Source organism: Gopherus flavomarginatus, chromosome 18, assembly GCF_025201925.1.
Source record: "Gopherus flavomarginatus isolate rGopFla2 chromosome 18, rGopFla2.mat.asm, whole genome shotgun sequence".
Taxonomy (NCBI): domain Eukaryota; kingdom Metazoa; phylum Chordata; order Testudines; family Testudinidae; genus Gopherus; species Gopherus flavomarginatus.
The window spans coordinates 15,990,036-16,010,561 of record NC_066634.1 but is presented as its reverse complement, the minus strand read 5'-3'; the positions used below and the strand labels follow the sequence as shown (position 1 = coordinate 16,010,561).

Genomic DNA, 20,526 nt, shown 5'->3' with positions numbered 1-20,526 from the left:
GCACAGCAAAGGAGGGATGTGGCAGTGACATCACAAAGGCCTTTTGCAGGACCTAAGACTTATTGGTCCAAGGTGGTGGAGAGGTGGTGACCTCACAGAGAGATGCTGACATCAGCCAGGCAGGACAGGGGTGAGGGGCCAGGGAAACCTCAGAGACCCCTGTGGCTTTGCTTCAGCAAGTCTAATTCTCCAGGTCTCTCTTTGAGGACTGAGAGAGTATTCGGGTTCACGGACGTGAGCACCAGGAGGAACCTCTTTCGAGGTTTCTCCTTCCCTTGTAGTGATTTTACTAGAAAACAGCCGTCCCTGTTTAGAAGGTAAGAGCCTCCTGGAGGTTTGAAAGCTGTTCAGTCTGATCCATCTGGTGACAGGTGAATTCGAGGCATGGAAAACACGAGCTTAAGGAGGCAGAATTTTATTCTGCACCTGGGATTTTGTCCCTTAGAATCACTGGGGACATTAGGGTTTGTCCTTTTTGTTTCACCTCTTCCTCCATCGCTCCCTCCCTCCTTTCTCTTCTCTTGCTTCCTTTGTCCTTTTACCTGTTCCCCTCCCAACACCAGGAGGGAGGGGGAGAGAGAGAGTGTGTGTGTGGTTTTTTTAGTTTTTTGCAGGGCAGTGCTCTGCAGTTCTCACTGTGGGAGGTCTACCCAAAAATGTGAGGCTGAACTATTGCTCGGGAAGTGATCCCCACTGGTGACCTGGGCCATCCTTTGGGCTCTCTGGTGAGATCCCTCAGCCTCCCATCCTCAGTCTCTACCCTGATTGGCTGAGCCGGGGGTTATTGACAGGGAGGAGACTCAGGTCCTTGTTTTTCTCTTTATAAGTCAAAACCAGTTCTATGTTTGATGAATTTTGCCGCTTCTCTGCATTAGTTGTCTCTGAGCAGTTCGTGATTCTCTCTAACATTGCAGTTCTCCTCAAATACTTGCTGAATAGTTACTGTCACTGTTGTTGGTCTGGAGCTCATCTAAGAGCACTTTATTCAGGTCATTCAGTGTCTGAAATTCAAGATCCAATGGGTAGTTTGAAAATCAGGGCTCTTGGGTCCTATTCCCAACTCTGCCTCTGACTGGCTGTGTGACCTAAAACAAGTCAATTCTCCTTTCTCAGCCTTAGCTTCTCCTTCTTTCAAGTAGAAATAATAATGATCCGCTCTTACCTACCTGACGGTGGGTGGAGGATGGGGATCCATTGGAGAGTGTCACTAGGAGTAGGGCATAATATGAGGTGTCCTATCACGTTTACTCAGAGCAGATTAACACGTAATAGAATAGCTGAAATAGTCTATTTTATTTGCATTTTTTTATTTTGAAATTGTTAAGAGCAGCAATGACTTAGCTCAGACAGAAGCATCTTATCTAATGTTTGAGATCTAAGTGTCTCCTCTTTGTGTGCGAGGAGACAATTTAACACACTCTGACAAACAGGAGATGCTTTTGTTTTGCAATACAATATTTTTGCAAAGAACTTTCATCCCACTTGTTATGATTTTGAGAAACAAACCGGATTAGCCTGAATGGGATTTTCTGACAGAAATGGATTCAATGAAATTTCCCCACCATCTCGATTCCTGAGCTCTATCCCTGCCTCTGGGGGGGTTATTGTCTGTTAGAACAGGAGTCAGGACTGGTGGTTTCTCTTTCTGGCTCTGCCACCACCTTACTGTGTAGGCGCTTGGGTAGGTCACTTCCCTTCTCTGCACCTCAGGCTCCTCCCATCAGTCCAATGGGAACAGGGACAGTTCTCAAACTCCGGGCAGTTGTGAGCCTGAGTGAGATAAGGGGCGTTGAAGCCCTCTGTGAAGGAGAAAGGGGAGTTTCACAGTGTTTAGCAGCAAGGAATTCTAAAGTTTGCTAAAATGTCTAGTCTATGGAAACAAGAAATGGTCGGGGCCAATCTTTAACCAGTGCCTTTTTAAAAGCCCATTCAGGGATGTGAGTCCCTGTCTTTCAGGTACCTGGGGTTCTTTGCCAGCAGGAGAGAAGAGGTTCCTGCCTCCTTTTTTGTGGCCTTGACAAACCAGGTGCTGTGCCCCAGTTCTCGTCTGAGATCCCTGAAAAAGAACATCTTCCCATCCATGAACAAGACAGGACCTTTCTCTAAAAGGGGAACAAAGAGACCCCTGAGACTTAGACTAGCTAGCCTCACTGCCATTGCTGGAGAGATCCTGCAATACATTCTTAAGCACTCAGTTTGTCAGCAGCACCTACACAATAGTTTGGTTCTTAGGACTAGTGAGCATGGATTTGTCAAGAACAAATCATTCCAAACCAATCCTCTTTCCTTTTTTGGCAGGGTTTTGGGCCTGGTGGAGGTGGGTAAACAGTAGATGGGATCTAGCTTGGGGTTGCTAAGGCTTTTCACACAGTCCCGTAGGACATTCTCACAAGCAAACGAGGGAAATGCCGTCCAGCTGTAATCAGTGTAATGTTGGTGCAGAGCTGGTTGAAAGCCCAGACTCCAGGAGCCCTTCTCCATGTTTGGCTGTCCAACGGAGAGGGTGTACCTAGTGGGTCCGGCAGGGATCAGTCCGCGGTCCGAAACTATTCAATATTTTCATGAATGATTTGGAAAATGCAGTGGAGAGCATGCTTCTAAAATTTGCAACTGACACCAAGCACTTAGGAGCACAGGGTTGGAATTCAAAACGCCCTTAACAAATTGGACACTTGGTCTTCTTGAGCCAAACTCCATGGTTGGGCCCCTCTCTCTAGACTGGGCTGAAGTGAAACCCCAGAGCCAAACACTCCTCCCAGGTACCGAGCTCTGATCTTGAATGGTCAGATGCTGCTTAGCACTGTCAGAGCAGCTTTTGCTGGGGGATTCTCCCAGCACTTTCCAATAGCGGGAAAGTATGAAATCCCCATTTGACTGCTGGGGACAGAGCCCTAGAGTGTGGAGCAACTTGCCCAAAGTCCCCCCAGGAAAAGGAAAACAACCAGCAGTGGAACCAATAGGAAACCCAGCAATGGAACTCAGGAGTCCTGGGGGTGTGCTAAGGTGTCCTGATGTCCCGATTTTATAGGGACAGTCCAAATTTTGGGGTCTTTTTCTTATCTAGGATTCTATTACCCCCACCCCAGTCCCGATTTTTCACATTTGCTGTCTGGTCACCCAAGAGTGTGCACATGTGTGGGTCCCAGCTGCTCCCTGCCCCCTTCATTGAAGCAGATGTGCATGGTTACTGCCCTGGGAACTGCAGGGCACCAGTGGACATGGAGTTGGCTGGAGGTAGGGTCTGGCTGCAGGCAGGGCAAGGGATGCGGGGCTGGCTGGCTTCAGGCTGGGGGGTGCATCAGGGGTTGGCTGGAGACAGGGTAGGGGGTGCGGGGCTGGCTGCAGACAGGGGGTGCAGGGCTGGTGCAGGCTGGGGGTGTGTGGGGGCTGGCTGGCTTTGGGCAGGGCCACAGGGGGGAGCGGCAGGAGTTGGCTGGAGACAGGGCAGGGGGTGTGTCAGGGGCTGGCTGTGGGGCTGGCTGCAGGCAGGGCAGGGAGGATGCGGCTGGTGCGGGCAGGGCAGAAGGTGCAGGGCTGGATGGAGACAGAGGCTGGCTGCGGGCAGGGCAGGGCAGGGGGTGCAGGGCTGGCTGCAGGCAGGGCATGGGGCAGGGCCCGTGCAAGGATGTTTCATGCCGTAGGCGAAACTTCCACCTTGCGCCCTCCTCCCCCGCGCCCCCGCCCTAAGGCGCCCCACCCGTGGCAGCTCCCCCCTCCACTCTGAGGCGCCCCTCTTGTGGCAACTCCCCCGCTCTGCCCTGCAGCACCCCCCCCTCGCCCCAGCTCACCCTTGCTCCGAGCATGAGCACCCCAAGCACACCGTGACCGCTTCACTTCTCCCGCCTCCCAGGTTTGCGGCACGTAAGCCTGCAAGGTAGTCAAGCACCCTCCTCTGAGCTACAGCAGCCCTGACAGTTGACAACAGAGGCAGCTTAACCCCTGAGTTCCTTCAATGTGTCCCCCTCCGGGGTCCAGCTCTGATCACCAGATACTCGGGGTATGTCTATACCACCTGCCGAATCAGTGGGCAGCGATCGATCCAGCGGGGTCGATATATCGCGTCTAGTGTAGATGCAACACATCGAGTGCTCTCCCCTTGACTGCTGTACTCCAGCTTGGTGAGAGATGCAGGCAGAGTCTACGGGGAGCTGCAGCAGTCGACTCACCGCCACTGTGACATTATAAGTATAATCTAATATCTCATTGAAAGGTGACAGGGCCAGAAAGAGTTAATTAACTCACCTCACCGACTGACCTGACCCATGGGTGAACCTTAAGAACTGCTTAGCAAGATATGTAAATGAACAGAGCTTTGAAATGTAAGTCTGCATTGTTAGAAGTAGAAGGGGAGATTTTTGCTCAGGTCTTGTGATGTAAGCAAACAAGTCTTGTCTGTTGCTATAATTTTAATTCAAAAAGCAAAAAAGGAATATTAACATTTATGATGGTACTTGAGTGAAATAGTATTATTGTCTATGTGTTTCTTTGAAGGTTGTGGTAACCTCTCTTTGAACTGTTTAATGAATAAATTACCCTGTACTAATTGCCAGGATATTTGGAAGGAGAGCTAAGCCTATTGTTTTCTCAGGCCGAAAGGCTGCTGGAAATGTATAAGAAGCCTGGGACACGATCCATCTTCATCTCAGATCTGCTTTGGGTTTCAAGATGGGGAAACCTTAAGCCACAAGGATTGTGATCCCCAGTCATTGACTGGAGCCACCCTGAATATGGAAATTGGACTATAACCTACGGACTATTTCAAAAAGGACTTTTGGCTACTACAAGCTCACCTCCACTATGTATCTGAACCTCAAGAATTGAATTCAAGTCTATATGTCTATTAATCTTTTAACCAATATTCTCTCTCTTTTCTTTTCTAATGCATTTTAGCTTACTTAATAAGAATTGGCTATAGCATGTATTTTAGGTAAGATCTAAGTTGTAATAGATCCTGAGTATGTGGCTGATCCTTTGGGATTGGAAGAATCTTTTCTTTTATATGATGAAGTAAGATTTTCAGGAATCATCATCATATCTGACAGGTGTGTCTGGACGGAGGCCTGAAGCTGGGTACTTTAAGGGAACTGCGTGGCTTAAACTTCTAAGTAACCAGTGAGGTACTACAGAAGCTGCTTTGTGCTGGTTTGGTAAATCTAAGTATTGAAATCACCACCAGCATTTGGGATTTGTCTGCCCTGTTTTGTTTGCAGTTCACCCTGATTAAGTGACCTCAGCTGGCTCCCACAGGTAGCACCGTCACACCTATATCCAGGCTGTAGGGGTCCGAGGGATCTTAGGGGCCTTGAGGTGCACAGATAACTACGTCCAGGCCGTAGGGGTCCCTGGGGGGCTTAGAGAGTTTTTTGGGGGGACACAGATACCAATCTCCAGGATCTAGGGGTCCCAGTGGGGTTTAGGGGGTTCATGGGGGGCATAGATACCTATGTCCAGGCTGGAGGCATCCTGGGCGTCTTAGGGGATTTTTGGGGGCCCAGGATACCTGTGTCCCGGCTGTTGGGGTACCAGGGGGTCTTAGGGGTTCGAGTGGGCACAGATACGTATGTCCAGGCTGTATCGGTCCCAGGGGCGATTAGAGGTTTTGTGAGGGGCACAGATATCTACATCCAGATTGTAGATGTCCTGGCGGGGGGATAGGGGGGTTGTGGGGGTACAAATACCTACATCCAGGCTGTAGGGTTTCCTGGGCGAGTTAGGGGGTTTCTGAGGGGCACATATACCTACGTGCACACTGGAGTGTCCTGGGGGGCTTATGGAGTCTATATGGGGCACAGATAACAATGTTCTGGCTGTATAGGTCCCTGGGGGGCTTAGGGGGCTTGTGAGGGGGCACAGACACCTAAGCTCAGGATGGAGGGGTCTACAGGGGTCTTAGGTGTTTGGTGGGGGGGCACAGATACCTACGTCCAGGCTACAGGGGTCCCGGAAGGGCTGAGGGTCTGTCACGGAGTGTGGGGGAGTCCGGTCCTGCACCTCTCTTCCTGGGACACAAGGTGACTCTCAGCCAGCCAGTAAAACAGAAGGTTTATTGGACAGCAGGAGTGAAGGATACAGCAGAGTTTGGAGGCACAAGCAGGACCCCTCAATCGAGTCCTTCTGGAGGTTCAGGAAACTTAACTCCCAGTTTCGGATTCCCTGAATTCCAACCACCTAGACCAAAACCGAAACTGAACTAACTCCCTCCAGCCGGCCCCTTCCTGTGTCCAGCTTCCCTGGCAAAGGTGCTGACCCCCTCCCCCCTGCCTAGCTGACGTTACAGGCTGAGCACGTGTCCGGTCCTGAAGTCACCCCCTGCTCTCCCATCCCCCACACAGACAGTCCCTACTCCATCACAGTAATGCCCAGAGCATTTCCCTCATGGAGCAACAGTGACACCGTGTGGCCATGCAGGTTAATGCCCAGAACATTTCCCACATGGAGCAACAGTGACACTTTGTGGCCACGCAGGGTAATGCACAGAGCATCACACCTACGTAGAGGCTGTAGAGATCCCTGCTGGGGCTTAGGGGTAGTGAGGGGCACAGATAGCTACGTCTAGGCTGGAGGGATTCCGGTGGGGATTAGGGACTTCATAGGGGACACAAATATCTACATCCGGGCTGGAGAGGTCCCTGGATGGCTTAGGGGGTTGTGGTGAGCACAGACACATACGTCCAAGCTGTAGTGGTCCCTGGGGGTTTAGGGAGTTGGTGAGGGGCACAGAAACCTATGCATGGTCTGGAGGGATCCCTGGGGGACTTAAAGAGTTGTGGTTGTGCAGATACCTATGTCCTGGTTGGAGGGGGCCCTGGGGAGCTTAGGGGGTTCGTGTGGCATACACATAGCTACAACCAGGCTGGTGGGGGACCTATGGGTCTTAGGGGGCTTGTGGGAGGCAGAGATACCTATGTCCAGGCTGGAGAAGCCCTGGTGAGGGCTTAGGGGGTTCCTGGAGGTCACAAATATCTACTTCCAGGATGGAGGGGTTGTGGGGGTATTTGAGAGTTGTGGGGGGGCACAGATACCTATTTCGAGGCTGTAGGGGTTCCAGGGTTGCTTTGGGGAATTTTGGGGTACAGATACCTATGTCCATGCTGTAGGGTCGCTGGGAGGATCAGTGGGTTTGTGAGGGTGCACAGATACCTACTTCCAGGCTATAGGGATGTTGGTGGGGCTTAGGGGTTTGTGGGGGGCACAGATACCTTCATCCAGGCAAGAGGGGTCCTGGGGGCCTTAGGGGGGGTGGGGGGAGCTCAGATAACTATGTCGAGTCTGGAGGGGTCCCATCGTGGCCTAGGGGGGTTGTGAGGGGCACAGATACCTGCGTCCAGGCTGGAGGGGTTTCGGGGGTCTTAGGATGGTTGTGGGGTCTGAGATACCTATGTCTAGGCTGGAAGGGTCTCAGGGGGGATTAGGTGTTTTGGGGGGAACAGATACCTACATCCCGATTGTAGGGGTCCCTGGGTAGCTTAGGCGCTTTGTGGGGGTCACAGATACAAACATCCATGCTGTAGGGGTCCTGAGGGTCTTTGTGTGGCTCTGAGGGTCACAGATACCAACCTACAGGCTGGAGGGGTCCTGTGGGTATTAGGGGGTTTGTGGGGCGTACAGATGCCTACATCTGGGCTTGCGGGTTCCCTGGGGGGCTTAGAGGTTTGTGGGGAGCACAGATACCTTTATCCAGGCTAGATGGGTCCCGGTGGGATTAGGGGGTTGTGGGGAGCACAGATACCTATGTAAGCAGAAGCAGGATGAACTCTACCTTGACATCTGGTGGTGAATTATTTAGAGTGTAGAAAAGAATTTCAGGGGCTGATCGTGTTTGCATAGGCACACCCACCCCTCCTGACACAGCAACGACAGCCTGGGATGGCTGCTTTGGCAGCTGTGGTATCCCCGGTTTATTTGTTGTTGGGGCATGAGATGTGGAGTGTTGTCACCCTGATTGTGTGGATGAAGAACTGTGAAACTGCTTTGAGACAGGGATTCTCACCATCACTTGAGTGGCACTCGCTAGACAAGGGAGTGAGCTCCTTGGGTGAACCAAAAATATGAATTGCACTTTTTTTTTTTTTTTTTAAAGCAGTTGAAGAGTAAAGCTGAAATTTGATTCTTTTAACAATTGATGTTCTAGGTTCTTGAGCTGAAATCACTAAAAAGATTTATTAGCTAGTAAGAGAGTCTGAAGTTATATTGTGGAGCAGAGCAGCTGACAGAGAAAAGCAGTTTGTTGGATGGTTGGAATAGCTCACGGAGTGAGGTGAGCTGAGTAGTGTTTTTAGGACAGCTGGAGCAGATCACCGGTCAGCTGGCAGAACAGAGTAGCTGGTGGACCGAGCTGAGCAGATCATGGGGAAGGCGGAAGCAGAATCCCACAGAGAGGCAGGGCAGTCAGCAGTGGACCACGTAAAGTGCTCCTTTCTACCCAGGCTGGCAGGGGGAAAAACCCTGCAGATAGACTCTTGAACTCTGGGGTTGCGCAACTGTGGGTGATTTTGGGGTTGCTGGACTCTTGAAACATTTGAGGTATTGGACTTTGGAGTCTTGGGTGATTTGGGGATTGCTAGACTCAAGAGCCCAGGGAAAAGGACACGGCCTAATTGAGGTGTTTTCCCAATTTAATGCTATGTTGTTTATCTCACGTTATTAAACATTTTCTGCTACACCCAGACTCTGTGCTTGTGAGAGGGGAAGTATCGCCTCTTTGAGGCACCTAGGGGTGCGTATATAAAATTTTCCCATGTCACTGGGTGGGGGCTCGAGCTGGTTTGAGTTACGTAGTAGGGAAGGGACCCCTATGTATTGAACCCAGTCCTTGCTGCTATCAATTGAGCCTGGCAGAAGGGTTCCACCTACATGCAGGCTGAAGGAGTCCCTGGGAGACTTAGAGGGTTCGTGGGGGGCACAGATACCTACGTCCAGGCTGCAGGGGTCCCAGAGGGGCTTAGGGGGGTTGTGGGGGGCACAGATATTTATGTCATTGAGTGTGGGTGAATCCGGTCCTGCACCCCTCTTCCTGGGACACACAGTGACTCAGCCAGCCAGTAAAACAAAAGGTTTTTTTGGCCAACAGGAACGAAGGATACAGCAGAGCTTTTGGGCACAACCAGGACCTCTCGATCGAGTCCTTCTGGGGGTTCAGAAAGCTTAGTTTCCAGTTTGGGAATCCCTGAATTCCAATAACCCAGCTCCAAACCAAAACTGAACTAACTCCCTCCAGCCGACCCCTTCCTGTGTCCAGCTTCCCAGGCAAAGGTGCTGACCCCTCCCCGCTGCCTAGCTCGAGTTACAGGCTTAGGTCCTGTCCCTCACCTTACGTCACCCCCTGCTCTCCCATCTCCCACACAGATAGTCCCTACTCCACCTGGGTCCCTACCCGTGGGGCCCCTAACCCTGGCTCCTGGGGCCCTACCCCTGTGCCCCTTACTCTAGCTCCAGTTGCCATACCCATGGGCCCCTAACCCTAGCTCCAGAGGCTCCATCCCTGGGGCCCCGAACAATAGCTCCAGGTGCCCAACCGTGGGGCCCATAGCCCTTGTTTCAGGGGCCCTACGAGTGGGCCCCTAATCCTAGCTCCAGAGGCCTTAAGCGTGAGATCTCCAACCCTAGCTCCAGGGGCCCCACCCCTGGGACCCCTAACCTTTGCTCCATGGGCCACATCCCTGGGGCACCTAACCCTAGCTATAGGGACACTGCCCAAGGGGTCCCAAACCATAGCTCCAGAGGCCCTACACGTGGGGCCCCTAACACTAGCTCCAGAGTCCCTACCTGTGGGACCCCTAACCCTAGCTCCAGGTGCACTACCCCTGGGGCCCCTAACGCTAGCTCCAGGGGCCATACCCATGGGGTCCCTAATCCTAAATCCAGAGGTCCCATCCGTGGAGCCCCTAACAGTAACTCCAAGTGCCCCATACCTGGGGACACTAACCCTAGTTCCAGGGGCCCTACCCATGGGGCCCGTAAACCTAGCTTCAGGGGCCTTACACGTGAAGCCCCTAACCATAGCTCCAGAGGCCCTAACTGTGCGGCCCCTAACCCTAACTCCAGGGGCCTTACCCGTAGGGCCCCTATCCCTAAGTGCAGGGGCCCTTCAACCTGGGGCCCCTATCCTTAGCTACAGGGGCCCTACCAGTAAGGCCACTAATGCTATCTCCAGAGGCCCTTCACGTGGGACCCCTAACCCAAACTTCAGGGGTCCTACCGCTTAGGGCCCTAACCCTAGCTGCAGGGGTCATACCCATGGTGCCCCTAAACTTAGCTCCAGGTGCCCCATCCCTGCGGCCCCTAACCCTAGCTTTAGGGACCCTGCTCGTAGGGCCCCAAACTATAGCTCCAGGGGCCCTACCCATTGGGATCCTAACCCTAGCTCCAGAGGCCCTACCCTTTCCTGGCTGGACATGTGCGAAGGATAAAACATACATCCTAAATGAAACAGTCTGACTTTTTATTATGGAGAAAAAACCCTAGCTACCGGGGCCCTACCCATTGGGCTGCTAACCCTAACTCCTTAGACCCTACCTGTGAGGCCCCTAACCCTAGCTCCAGGAGCCCTAACCGTAAGGTCTCTAACACTTGCTCCGGGGGCCCAACCACTGGGGCCCCTAACCCTAGCTCCAGGGACTCCTTCCCTGGGGCCCCAAACTCTAGCTCCAGGGGCCCAACCCGTGGAGCCTCTAACCCTCGCTCCAGGGGCCCTACCAGTGGGACCCCTAACCTTAACTGCAGGGCCCCTACCTGTGAGACCCTAACCCTAGTTCCAGAAGCCTTACCCGTGAGACCCCTAACCCTAGCTCCAGGGGCCCTACCAGTGGGACCCCTAACCCTAACTGCAGGGCACCTACCTGTGGGCCCCTAACCCTAGTTCCAGAGGCCTTACCCGTGAGACCCCTAACCCTAGCTCCAGGGGCCCTACCACTGAGGATCATATCCCCAGCATCAGAGGATCTACTCCTAGGGCTCCTAACCCTAGCTCCAAGGATCCTACCCATGGGACCCCTAATGGAAACTCCAGGGACTCTAACCCTTGAGGCCCTAACCCTACCTCCAGGGGCCACATCCCTGGTTTCCCTAACCCAGCTCTAGAGGCCCTACTCGTGGGGCTTCTTCCCCTAGCTCCAGGGGCCCTACCCGTGGTTCCCCTAACCCTAGCTCAAAAGGGCTCTACCCGTGGGACCTTACCCTAGCTCCAGGGGCTGTCCTCGTGGTGCCCCTAACACTAGATCCAGAGGCCCCACCCCTGGGAACCCTAACCCTAGCTCCAGGGGCCCTACATGTGGGAATCATAATCCTAGTTCCAATGGCCCTACCTATGGGACCCCTAACCTTAGCTTCCGGGGCCGTACCCCTTGGGTCCGTTACCAAAGATCCAGGGGCCATACCCCTTGCGCCACTAACCCTATCTACAGGGGCCCTCTCCGTGGGGCCCCTAACCCAAGCTCCAGGGACCCAACCCCTGCATCCCCTAACCCTAGCTCCAGGGGCCCCATACCTGGGGCTCCAAACCCTAGTTCCAAGGTCCCTACCCGTGGGGTCCCTAACACTTGCTCCAGGCACCCTGCCCGTAGGGCCCTTACCTTAGCTAAAGAGGCCCTACCCGTGGGGTCCTTAGCCCTAGCTCCGAAGACCCCACCCCCTGGAAACCCAAATACTAGCTCCAGGGGCCCCACCCATGCGAACACTAACCCTAGCTCAAGGACCAAGCCCCTGGGGCCCCAAATCCAATTTCCAAGAGCCTTAGCCATGCACCCGCTAACGCTAGCTACAGGGGCTCTACGCGTGGAACCACTAACCCAATTTCCAGGGGCCCTACCAATGGGGTCCCTGTCCCTAGCTCCAGTGTCCCAACCCATGGGACCCCTAACCCTAGGTCCATGGGCTCTACCCCTGAAGCCCATAACCGTAGCTCCAGGCACCCCACCACTAGGACCCCTATCCCTAGGTCCAGGGCCCACCCCTAGGACCCCTAACCCTAGCACCATGAGCCCCAGCCCTGGGGCCCCTAACCCAAACTCTAGGGTCCCTTCCTGTGGGGCCCCTAACCCTAGCTCCAGAGGCCCTACCCATGCGACCACTAACCCTAGCTATAGGGGTCTTACCCCTCTGTCCCCTAACCCTAGCTCCAGATGCCATATGCGTGGGCCCCTAACCCTAGCTCCAGGGACCTGACCCCCAGTACCCCTAACCCTAGCTCCAAGGGCCCCATCCGTATGGCTTCTAACCCTAGCTCCAGGGGATCAACCCATAGGGGATCTAACCCTAGCTACAGAGTCCTTACCCGTGGGACCCCCAAACCTAGCTCCAGGGGCCCTACCCATGGGGCCCATAACCCTAGCTGCAGGTGCGCTACCCATGGGGCCCCTAACCCTAGATCCAGAGGCACTACCCATGGGACCCCTAAACTTAGATCCAGGTGACCTAACCGTAGGGCGCCTCCCCCTAGCTCCAGGCTCCCCACCAATAAGATCGCTAACCCTAGCTCCAGGGGCCCAACCCTAGGACCCCTAACCCTAGCACCATGAGCTCCACCCCTGGGGCCCCTCACCCAAAGTCCAGGGTCCCTACCTGTGGGGCCCCTAACCCTAGCTCCATGGACCCGACCCCTGGTACCCCTAACCCTAACTCCACGGGCCCCATCCCTGCAGCCTCTAACCGTAGCTTCATGGGCCCAGGCCATGGGACCCCTAACCCTAGCTACAGAGTCCTTACCCGTGGGACCCCGAAACCTAGTTCCATGGGCCCTACCATTGGGTCCCTAACCCTAGCTCCAGGGACTCTACCCATGGGGCCCCTATCTCTAACTCCAGGGGCCTTACCCTTGGGAAACATCACCCTAGCTCCAGAGGCCCTACTCCTGGAGCCCATAACCCTAGCTCCAGTTGCCCCATCCCTGGGGCCCCTAACCCTAGCTTTAGGGACCCTGCACGTAGGGCCCCAAACTATAGCTCCAGGGGCCGTACCCGTTGGGCCGCTTACCCTAACTCCTTAGACCCTACCCGTGAGGCCCCTAACCCTAGATCCTGGGGCCCCAACATTAAGGTCTCTAACACTTGCTCCGGGGGCCCTACCACTGGGGCCCCTAACTCTAACTCCAGGGGCCCAAACTGTGGGGCCCCTAACCCTCGCTCCAGGGGCCCTACCAGTGGGACGCCTAACCCTAACTGCAGGGCTCCTACCTGTAGGCCCCTAACCCTAGTTCCAGAGGCCTTACCCGTGAGACCCCTAACCCTAGCTCCAGGGGCCCTACCACTGAGGCTCATATCCCCAGCTCCAGAGGATCTACTCCTAGGGCTCCTAACCCTAGCTCCAGGGATCCTACCCATGGGACCCCTAATGGAAACTCCAGGGGCTCTAACCCTTGGGGCCCTTACCCTACCTCCAGGGGCCACATCCCTGGTTTCCCTAACCCAGCTCTAGGGGCCCTACTCGTGGGGCTTCTTCCCCTAGCTCCAGGGGCCCTACCCGTGGTTCCCCTAACCCTAGCTCCAAGGGCTCTACCCGTGGGACCTTACCCTAGCTCCAGGGGCCGTCCTCGTGGTGCCCCTAACACTAGGTCCAGAGGCCCCACCCCTGGGAACCCTAACCCTAGCTCCAGGGGCCCTACATGTGGGAATCATAATCCTAGTTCCAATGGCCCTACCTATGGGACCCCTAATCTTAGCTTTCAGGGCCCTACCCCTTGGGTCCGTTACCAAAGATCCAGGGGCCATACCCCTTGCGCCACTACCCCTATCTACAGGGGCCCTCTCCGTGGGGCCCCTAACCCAAGCTCCAGGTACCGCACCCCTGCATCCCCTAACCCTAGCTCCAGGGGCCCCATACCTGGGGCTCTTAACCCTAATTCCAAGGGCCCTACCCATGGGCCCCCTAACGCTTGCTCCAGGCACCCTGCCCGTAGGGCCCTTACCTTAGCTAAAGAGGCCCTACCCGTGGGGTCCTTAGCCCTAGCTCCATAGACCCCACCCCCTGGAAACCCAAACACTAGCTCCAGGGGCCCCACCCACGTGAACACTAACCCTAGCTCAAGGGCCAAGTCCCTGGGGCCCCAAATCCTATCTCCAAGGGCCTTAGCCATGCGCCCTCTAACGCTAGCTACAGGGGCTCTACGCATGGAACCACTAACCCAATTTCCAGGGGCCCTACCCATGGGGCCCCTGTCCCTAGCTCCAGTGTCCCAACCCGTGGGACCCCTAACCCTAGGTCCATGGGCTCTACCCCTGGGGCCCCTAACCGTAGCTCCCGGCACCCCACCACTAGGACCCCTATCCCTAGGTCCAGGGCCCACCCCTAGGACCCCTAACCCTAGCACCATGAGCCCCAGCCCTGGGGCCCCTAACCCAAACTCTAGGGTCCCTTCCTGTGGGGCCCCTAACCCTAGCTCCAGAGGCCCTACCCATGCGACCACTAACCCTAGCTATAGGGGCCTTACCCCTCTGTCCCCTAACCCTAGCTCCAGATGCCATATGCGTGGGCCCCTAACCCTAGCTCCAGGGGCCTGACCCCCAGTACCCCTAACCCTAGCTCCAAGGGCCCCATCCCTATGGCTTCTAACTCTAGCTCCATGGGCCCAACCCATAGGGATCTAACCCTAGCTACAGATTCCTTACCCGTGGGACCCCCAAACCTAGCTCCAAGGGCCCTACCATTGGGGCCCCTAACCCTAGCTGCAGGGGCCATACCCGTTGGGCCCCTAAACCTATCTCCAGGCGCCCCACCCCTGGGACCCTTTACCCTAGCTTCAGGGGACCCATCCCTGGGGCCCTTAACCCTAGTTCCAGGGGCCCTACCCATGGGGCTCCTATCCCTAGCTTCAGGGACCCCACCCGTTGGGCCCCTAACCCTAGCTCCAAAGGCCCTACTTTTGTGACCCCTATCCCTAGCTCCAGGGGGCATACCCCTTGGGCCCCCAGTCCTAACTCCAGGATCCATACTCGTGGGGCCCCTATCCCTAGTGTTAGGCCTGAATAAAGATATTGCAGACAAAACCAGGTATGCCAACCTGACCAAAGTCAGGCTAACAGAGGTTCTTGGGTAATTCCTGAGTGGAAAACACTGAGAAGCAGCAGCATGTCTCACAAGCGCTGGGAAAAAGTGAGATAAGCAAGAAGCTGCATTCCTGGCATAGTACCAGATGTGCTGTGTTAGGGCAGCTCCTTTGAAGAACTGATAAGAGCCCTAGTTTCCCAGCCTCCTTGTTTTCACTCCCTGGTTTTGTTCGTTGTTTGTTTTTAACTCCCCTACATTTCTAACTTTAGGTATGTATGTATACTAAAGGTGTCTAGTTTCTAGTTGTTAAAAGAAGGGAGTGGGTTGCTCCAGTGAATAATTTATGACACGACAGAACTGTCTATATAGGCTTATACTAAGATTTAAAGAGCGGGCTGGTTCTCTCGGGAGACGAGCTATATTGATGCGTGCACTTGTCAATAAAGAGCTTTTGATCGGACCTTGCTGGTGTTGCCTGTCTCTCTCGCGGTCAGACAACTAACTTTGCCATCTGGGGGTTAGATTCCCGTGACACTAGCTCCAGGGGCTCTATCCCTGGGGCCCCTGACCCTATCTCCAGGGGCCCTACCCATGGGGACCGCTAACCCTAGCTCTATGGGACCTCCCCATGGGGCCCCTAGCCTTAGCTCCATGAGCCCTACCCGTGGGGACCTTAACTCTAGCTCCAGGAGCCCCATCCTTGGAGCCCCTAAATCTAGCTCCTGGGCTCCTGCCCGTGGGGCACCTAACCCTAGCTCCAGAGGCCCTTCCCTTAGGATCCCTAACCCAAGCTCCAGGGGCCCTATCCTTGGGGCCCCTAACCCTAGCTCCTGAGGTCCTACCTGTGGGAGCTCTAACCTTAGCTCCTGGCTTCGTGCCCATTTGACCCATAATCCTAGCTCCAGGGGACCTACCCATGGGACCCCTAATCTTAGCTCCAGGGGCCTTACCCCTGGGGTGCCTAACCCTACCTTCAGGGGCCCTACCCGTGGGGCCTCTAACCCTAGTTCCAGGGGCCCCACTCCTGGAACCCCTATCCCTAGCTCCATTGGGCCCCATCTCTGGGGCTCCAAACCCTAGCTGCATGGGCCCTACCCCTGGGTCCCCTAACTCTAGCTTCAGGGGCCCTACCAAGTGGGACCCCTAACCCTAGTTCCATGGGTCCCACCCTTGGACTCCTAACCCTTGCTCCAGAGGCCCCATTGCTGGGGATCCAAACCCCTGCTCAAGGTGCCCTGCCCATGGGGCCGCTAACCCTAGCTCCAGGGGCCCCACCCCTAGACACCCGAACACTAGCTCCAGGCACCCCACCCCTGGGACCCCCAACCCTTGCTCCTGTGGCCCCGTCCCTGGGGCTCCTAGCCCTAGCTCCAGGGTCCCTACATGTGGGAACCCTAACCCTAGCTCCAACGGCCCTTCCCGTGGGGCCCCTAACCCTAGCTCCAAGGTCCCTTCTCGTGGGACCCTTAACCCTATCTGCAGGCCCTGTACCCCTGGGTCCCCTAACCCTAGCTTCAGAGGACCCTACCCATGGGGCCCTTTACCCTAGGTCAAGGGGCCCTAGTGCATGGGTCCCACAACCCTAGCTCAAGGGGCCCTATCTCTGGGGCCCCTAAACCTAGCTCCAGGGGCCCTTCCCGTTGGACCCCTTTGCCTAGCTCCAGGGTCCCTTGAAACACTTGGGAAAATGTGTTTGACTGTTCAGGCATTGGGAGCTCAGCTAAGAATGCAAATGCTTTTCAAAGACTGCGGGGACTGTGGGATCGCTGGAGTCCTCAGTCTCCCCTCCCTCCCTCCATGAACGTCCATTTGATTCTTTGGCTTTCCGTTACGCTTGTCACGCAGCACTGTGCTGAGTCCCGGCTGTGGACTCTGTCTATCATAGCCTGGAGATTTTTTCAAATGCTTTGTCATTTCAGTCTTCTGTAACGGAGCTCTGATAGAACAGATTTGTCTCTCCATACAGCGATCAGATCCAGTACCTCCCAGACGGTCCACGCTGGAGCTCGTTTTGGGTTTGGGACTGTATCGCCACCTGTGCTGATCAGAGCTCCATGCTGGGCAAACAGGAAATGAAATTCAAAATTCGCGGGGCTTTTCCTGTTTACCTGGCCACTGCATCCGAGTTCAGATTGCTTTCCAGAGCGGTCACAAGGGTGCACTGTGGGATACTGCCCGGAGGCCAATACTATTGAATTGCGGCCACACTAACCCTAATCCAACATGGCAATACCGATTTCCGCGCTACTCCCCTCGTCGGGGAGGAGTACAGATATTGGTATTAAGAACCCTTTATATCGATATAAAGGGCTTCATTGTGTGGACGGGTGCAGGGTTAATTCGTTTTAATGCTGCTAAATTCGGTTTAAATGCGTAGTGTAGACGAGGCCTAAGAAAGCGGCTGTTTGACCTACAAACAACGACAAAGTAAAACCTGCAAGAGCAGCCTTTCAGTTCAGAGGCCTGATAATAAGATGTTACTAATAACTGATGAAAGAGTTACAAACGACTCAAAACCATACTCAGAACAAACCAAATGGGAACACAGACAACACCATTTTTCTTCGCTGCTCTTCAACCACGATATTCTCCCCATAGGGAGGTCCATCGCTCCTGGGGGTTCAGTGCCACAGTAACAGGGTGATGTGTGCAAGTGATGGAGGAAGCTGCCATTCCATCTCCCTAGTCCAAAAATCAGTTTAATAGCTAGTCCTGAGATAGAGGAAGTATCAGTTATTAAAGTCATAAGAACTAATTTAACATTGTGATTCCAGCCAATGTTAAAATGATCTAACATTCAGGTTAATAGAAACATTTCTAGTCCTCTGCATAGAACGCTCAAATGATGCAAAAATAGCAAGTTTGCTTTAAAAAGTCATAAAAGGGGTGTCATCCAGAATCTGACACTTGGTGAAACGTAAGTCTAGAACACACAACCAGTTTGGGGATTGTGCTCTGCTTCTTAACAATCTGCCCTGAGGTTGCCACTCACAGTCACAAGCTACTCCAGAATGGCTGGGGCCCTCTCATGGATCAGTAACTGGTTAGCAGCTTGGAAAGAAAGAGTAGGACTAAATAGTCGTTTTTGCAGTGGAAAGGGGTAAATAAAAGGCTTCCAAAGTATGAGACGAGGCTACAGACATTAGGGCTGGTCAGTTTAGACAAGACCGTAGAGCACCAGTTCTCAACCAGGTGTCTGCCAAAAGAAACCAGGCTTGACCCACATCCCCAAGCCACCAAGCCTACCTGCCTGCATTGAAGGGGGAGAGAAAGGGCACAACAAAAAATTGCAGCATCAATGCAGAAGAGAGAACTCTTCCCCTGCCATTATCAGTAAGGGTTGCCTCACAGCCACTGACTCCCTGAACAGAAATAGCAAAAGTCCAACCACAATTCTACTTCCATTCCACTACAAGAGATAATGGGTGGGAGCTGCTCTCTTGAGACTGTCCTGCTGCTGCCCAGGCACATGGCAGACAGAGCTGGGCCCGCAAGCCGAGGGTTTTGATCGCTTGAAGGCCCAGAGGGAAAAGAGACAAGTGCTCGTGTATCAGAGAATGGCTTTGATCCATTGACCTCTGGGTTATGAGCCCAGCACGCATCCGCTGCACCACTCTGCTGGCTCTTTACTCCCACTGCCACCCAGCCACCTCTATCTGGATTAGTGCCTTACGAGCTCTAACGCTGGCAGGCATATGCGCCGGCTCCTAGGCAGCTGCCCTGGTCACAGGCTTTTACAGCTTCTACAGGGTAAAAAGGATCTATTTGGGGTTTGGACCCCATTGGGAGCTGGGTAGCTGAGTGCCGGAGACGGGAGTACTGCTTAAACTGTTTTCAATTAAGCCTTCAGCTCGTGGGGGATGAGGTTCAGCCTTTGATCCGTGTCTGCAGCAGGCAAGCGCCTCTGGCTCAATCGGCCCCCACCCTGCCCCCGCTGTATTAGCAGACTAAAACCTGGAGCAAAGGCACACGCCTTGCAAGGGAACAGGAGCCGGGATCTCGAACAAATGTCAACATTTTAGTAAGATGACATTCAAAGAAGAAAAAGGTGTACGGTACAGCATTTAGGTGTAGAAGTTTCTGGTGATCAGGGAACAATGTACAGATTACCCAGGGGGTGCGAAGTTCGGTTTAAGATCGGGTGGCGTAAGGAATACAGAATCTGCAATAGCCCTGACTGGGGGTAAAAGGTTAACGTACAGACACTGAGTTAGGAGGGTATGTTGTCCATGTGAGGGCTACGTTCAGGTGTGGAGTTTAAGAAGCGGGTACGACAATGAGAATGGATTCACCCACGTTTGGTGAGTTTTAACATTCAGTGTTTTTTAATCTTTGCCACAATCTAGTTTAAGCAGGGTCAGTATGAACTCTACCCTGCCATCTGTTGGTGATCTGTTGTAAAGGCCTTTTGGGGCTGATGTCATTTGCATGGTTACACCCACCCCAGATTGCATGAGGGGAGTGCTTGTCCAAATGGTCATTTCAGCTGCTGTGGGATCCCCCATCTCTTTGTTATTGGGGCAGGAGTAATCAAGTGTATTTTCCTGTTTACTTTCGATCAAGGAGAGAGTAACTGTACCTGGCATTTGAGGCCTGAGAGCTTGCCCCTCGCCTGGAAAGGACTCATCATTAAGGGGTATGGGTTCCAACCCCCCCCCCCTTCTCCAACTGTGTGGGTAGTAGAAATAGATGTTTGTTGTTAGTCTGATTGATTCTGTGTCTGGTGTCTAAAGACAGAGGTATTTTTGAATATATTTAGAATTGTTACTAGCACTGAAGTTTCTCATTTTAAAGTTATGCTGTTAGATTTCTTCTACAGTATATTTTGGTGCTGAAAGGTAAAAAGTTGTTTTATGTGTGTTGTTATGGAATGAAATAACAAAGGTTGGTTGCAGAGAGGGTGCATGTGCCACAGAAGTTGTGCCTGTCCCACCCCAGCTGTGGTCCCAGAGTCCAGAATTTGCATAAACTCACCCCCTTACCTGTGACTAACAAGCTTGCCCTGCTAACTCTTCCAGCAAAACAGGCCAAAGAAAGTGTATGCAAGCCCTGTACTGCAGCCCCAGTACTATTTTCGGTTCCTTCCCACAGATCTTTCACTCCACACCAGTCCAGTTCCTTGCTGTTGCTTGTCCAACCACTGCATGCATGTGCTAGACCGGACCCTGAGCTGATTCCTGACTGTTCTGCTCCATACAGCCTGGCCTGTCTGTGTCTCTGTGGTGCAATGGGTCAGCACGTTTGGCTCTTAACTGAAAGGATGGTGGTTCAAGCCCACCCAGGGACAGTGATAAGCCTGTGCTACTTCCTTGCTTTCCTGCGGGCAGGGCCGGCTTTAGTCCAATTCAACCAATTCCCCTGAATCGGGCCCCACACCCAAGCCCTGCTGGTGCACTGTACTAGGGTGGCCCAGCTTCCCCGAGGGGCAATTTAAAGGGCCTGGGGCTCCCAGCAGGGACTGGAGCCTCAGGCTGTTTAAATTGCCACCAGAGCCCCACTGCTGGAGACTTGGGGACTATTTAAAAAGTCTGGGGCTCCCCTTGCTTC

At 53.9% G+C, this 20,526-nt stretch overlaps 1 non-coding gene across 1 annotated transcript; it reads left to right on the top strand.

Annotated features, from left to right (window-relative positions):
- The first annotated feature begins 20,192 nt into the window (after nt 1-20,192).
- On the top strand, nt 20,193-20,266 carry TRNAK-CUU (transfer RNA lysine (anticodon CUU)). The gene has a single exon. It is a non-coding gene; the product is annotated as a tRNA-Lys (tRNA).
- The last annotated feature ends 260 nt before the right edge of the window (nt 20,267-20,526 follow it).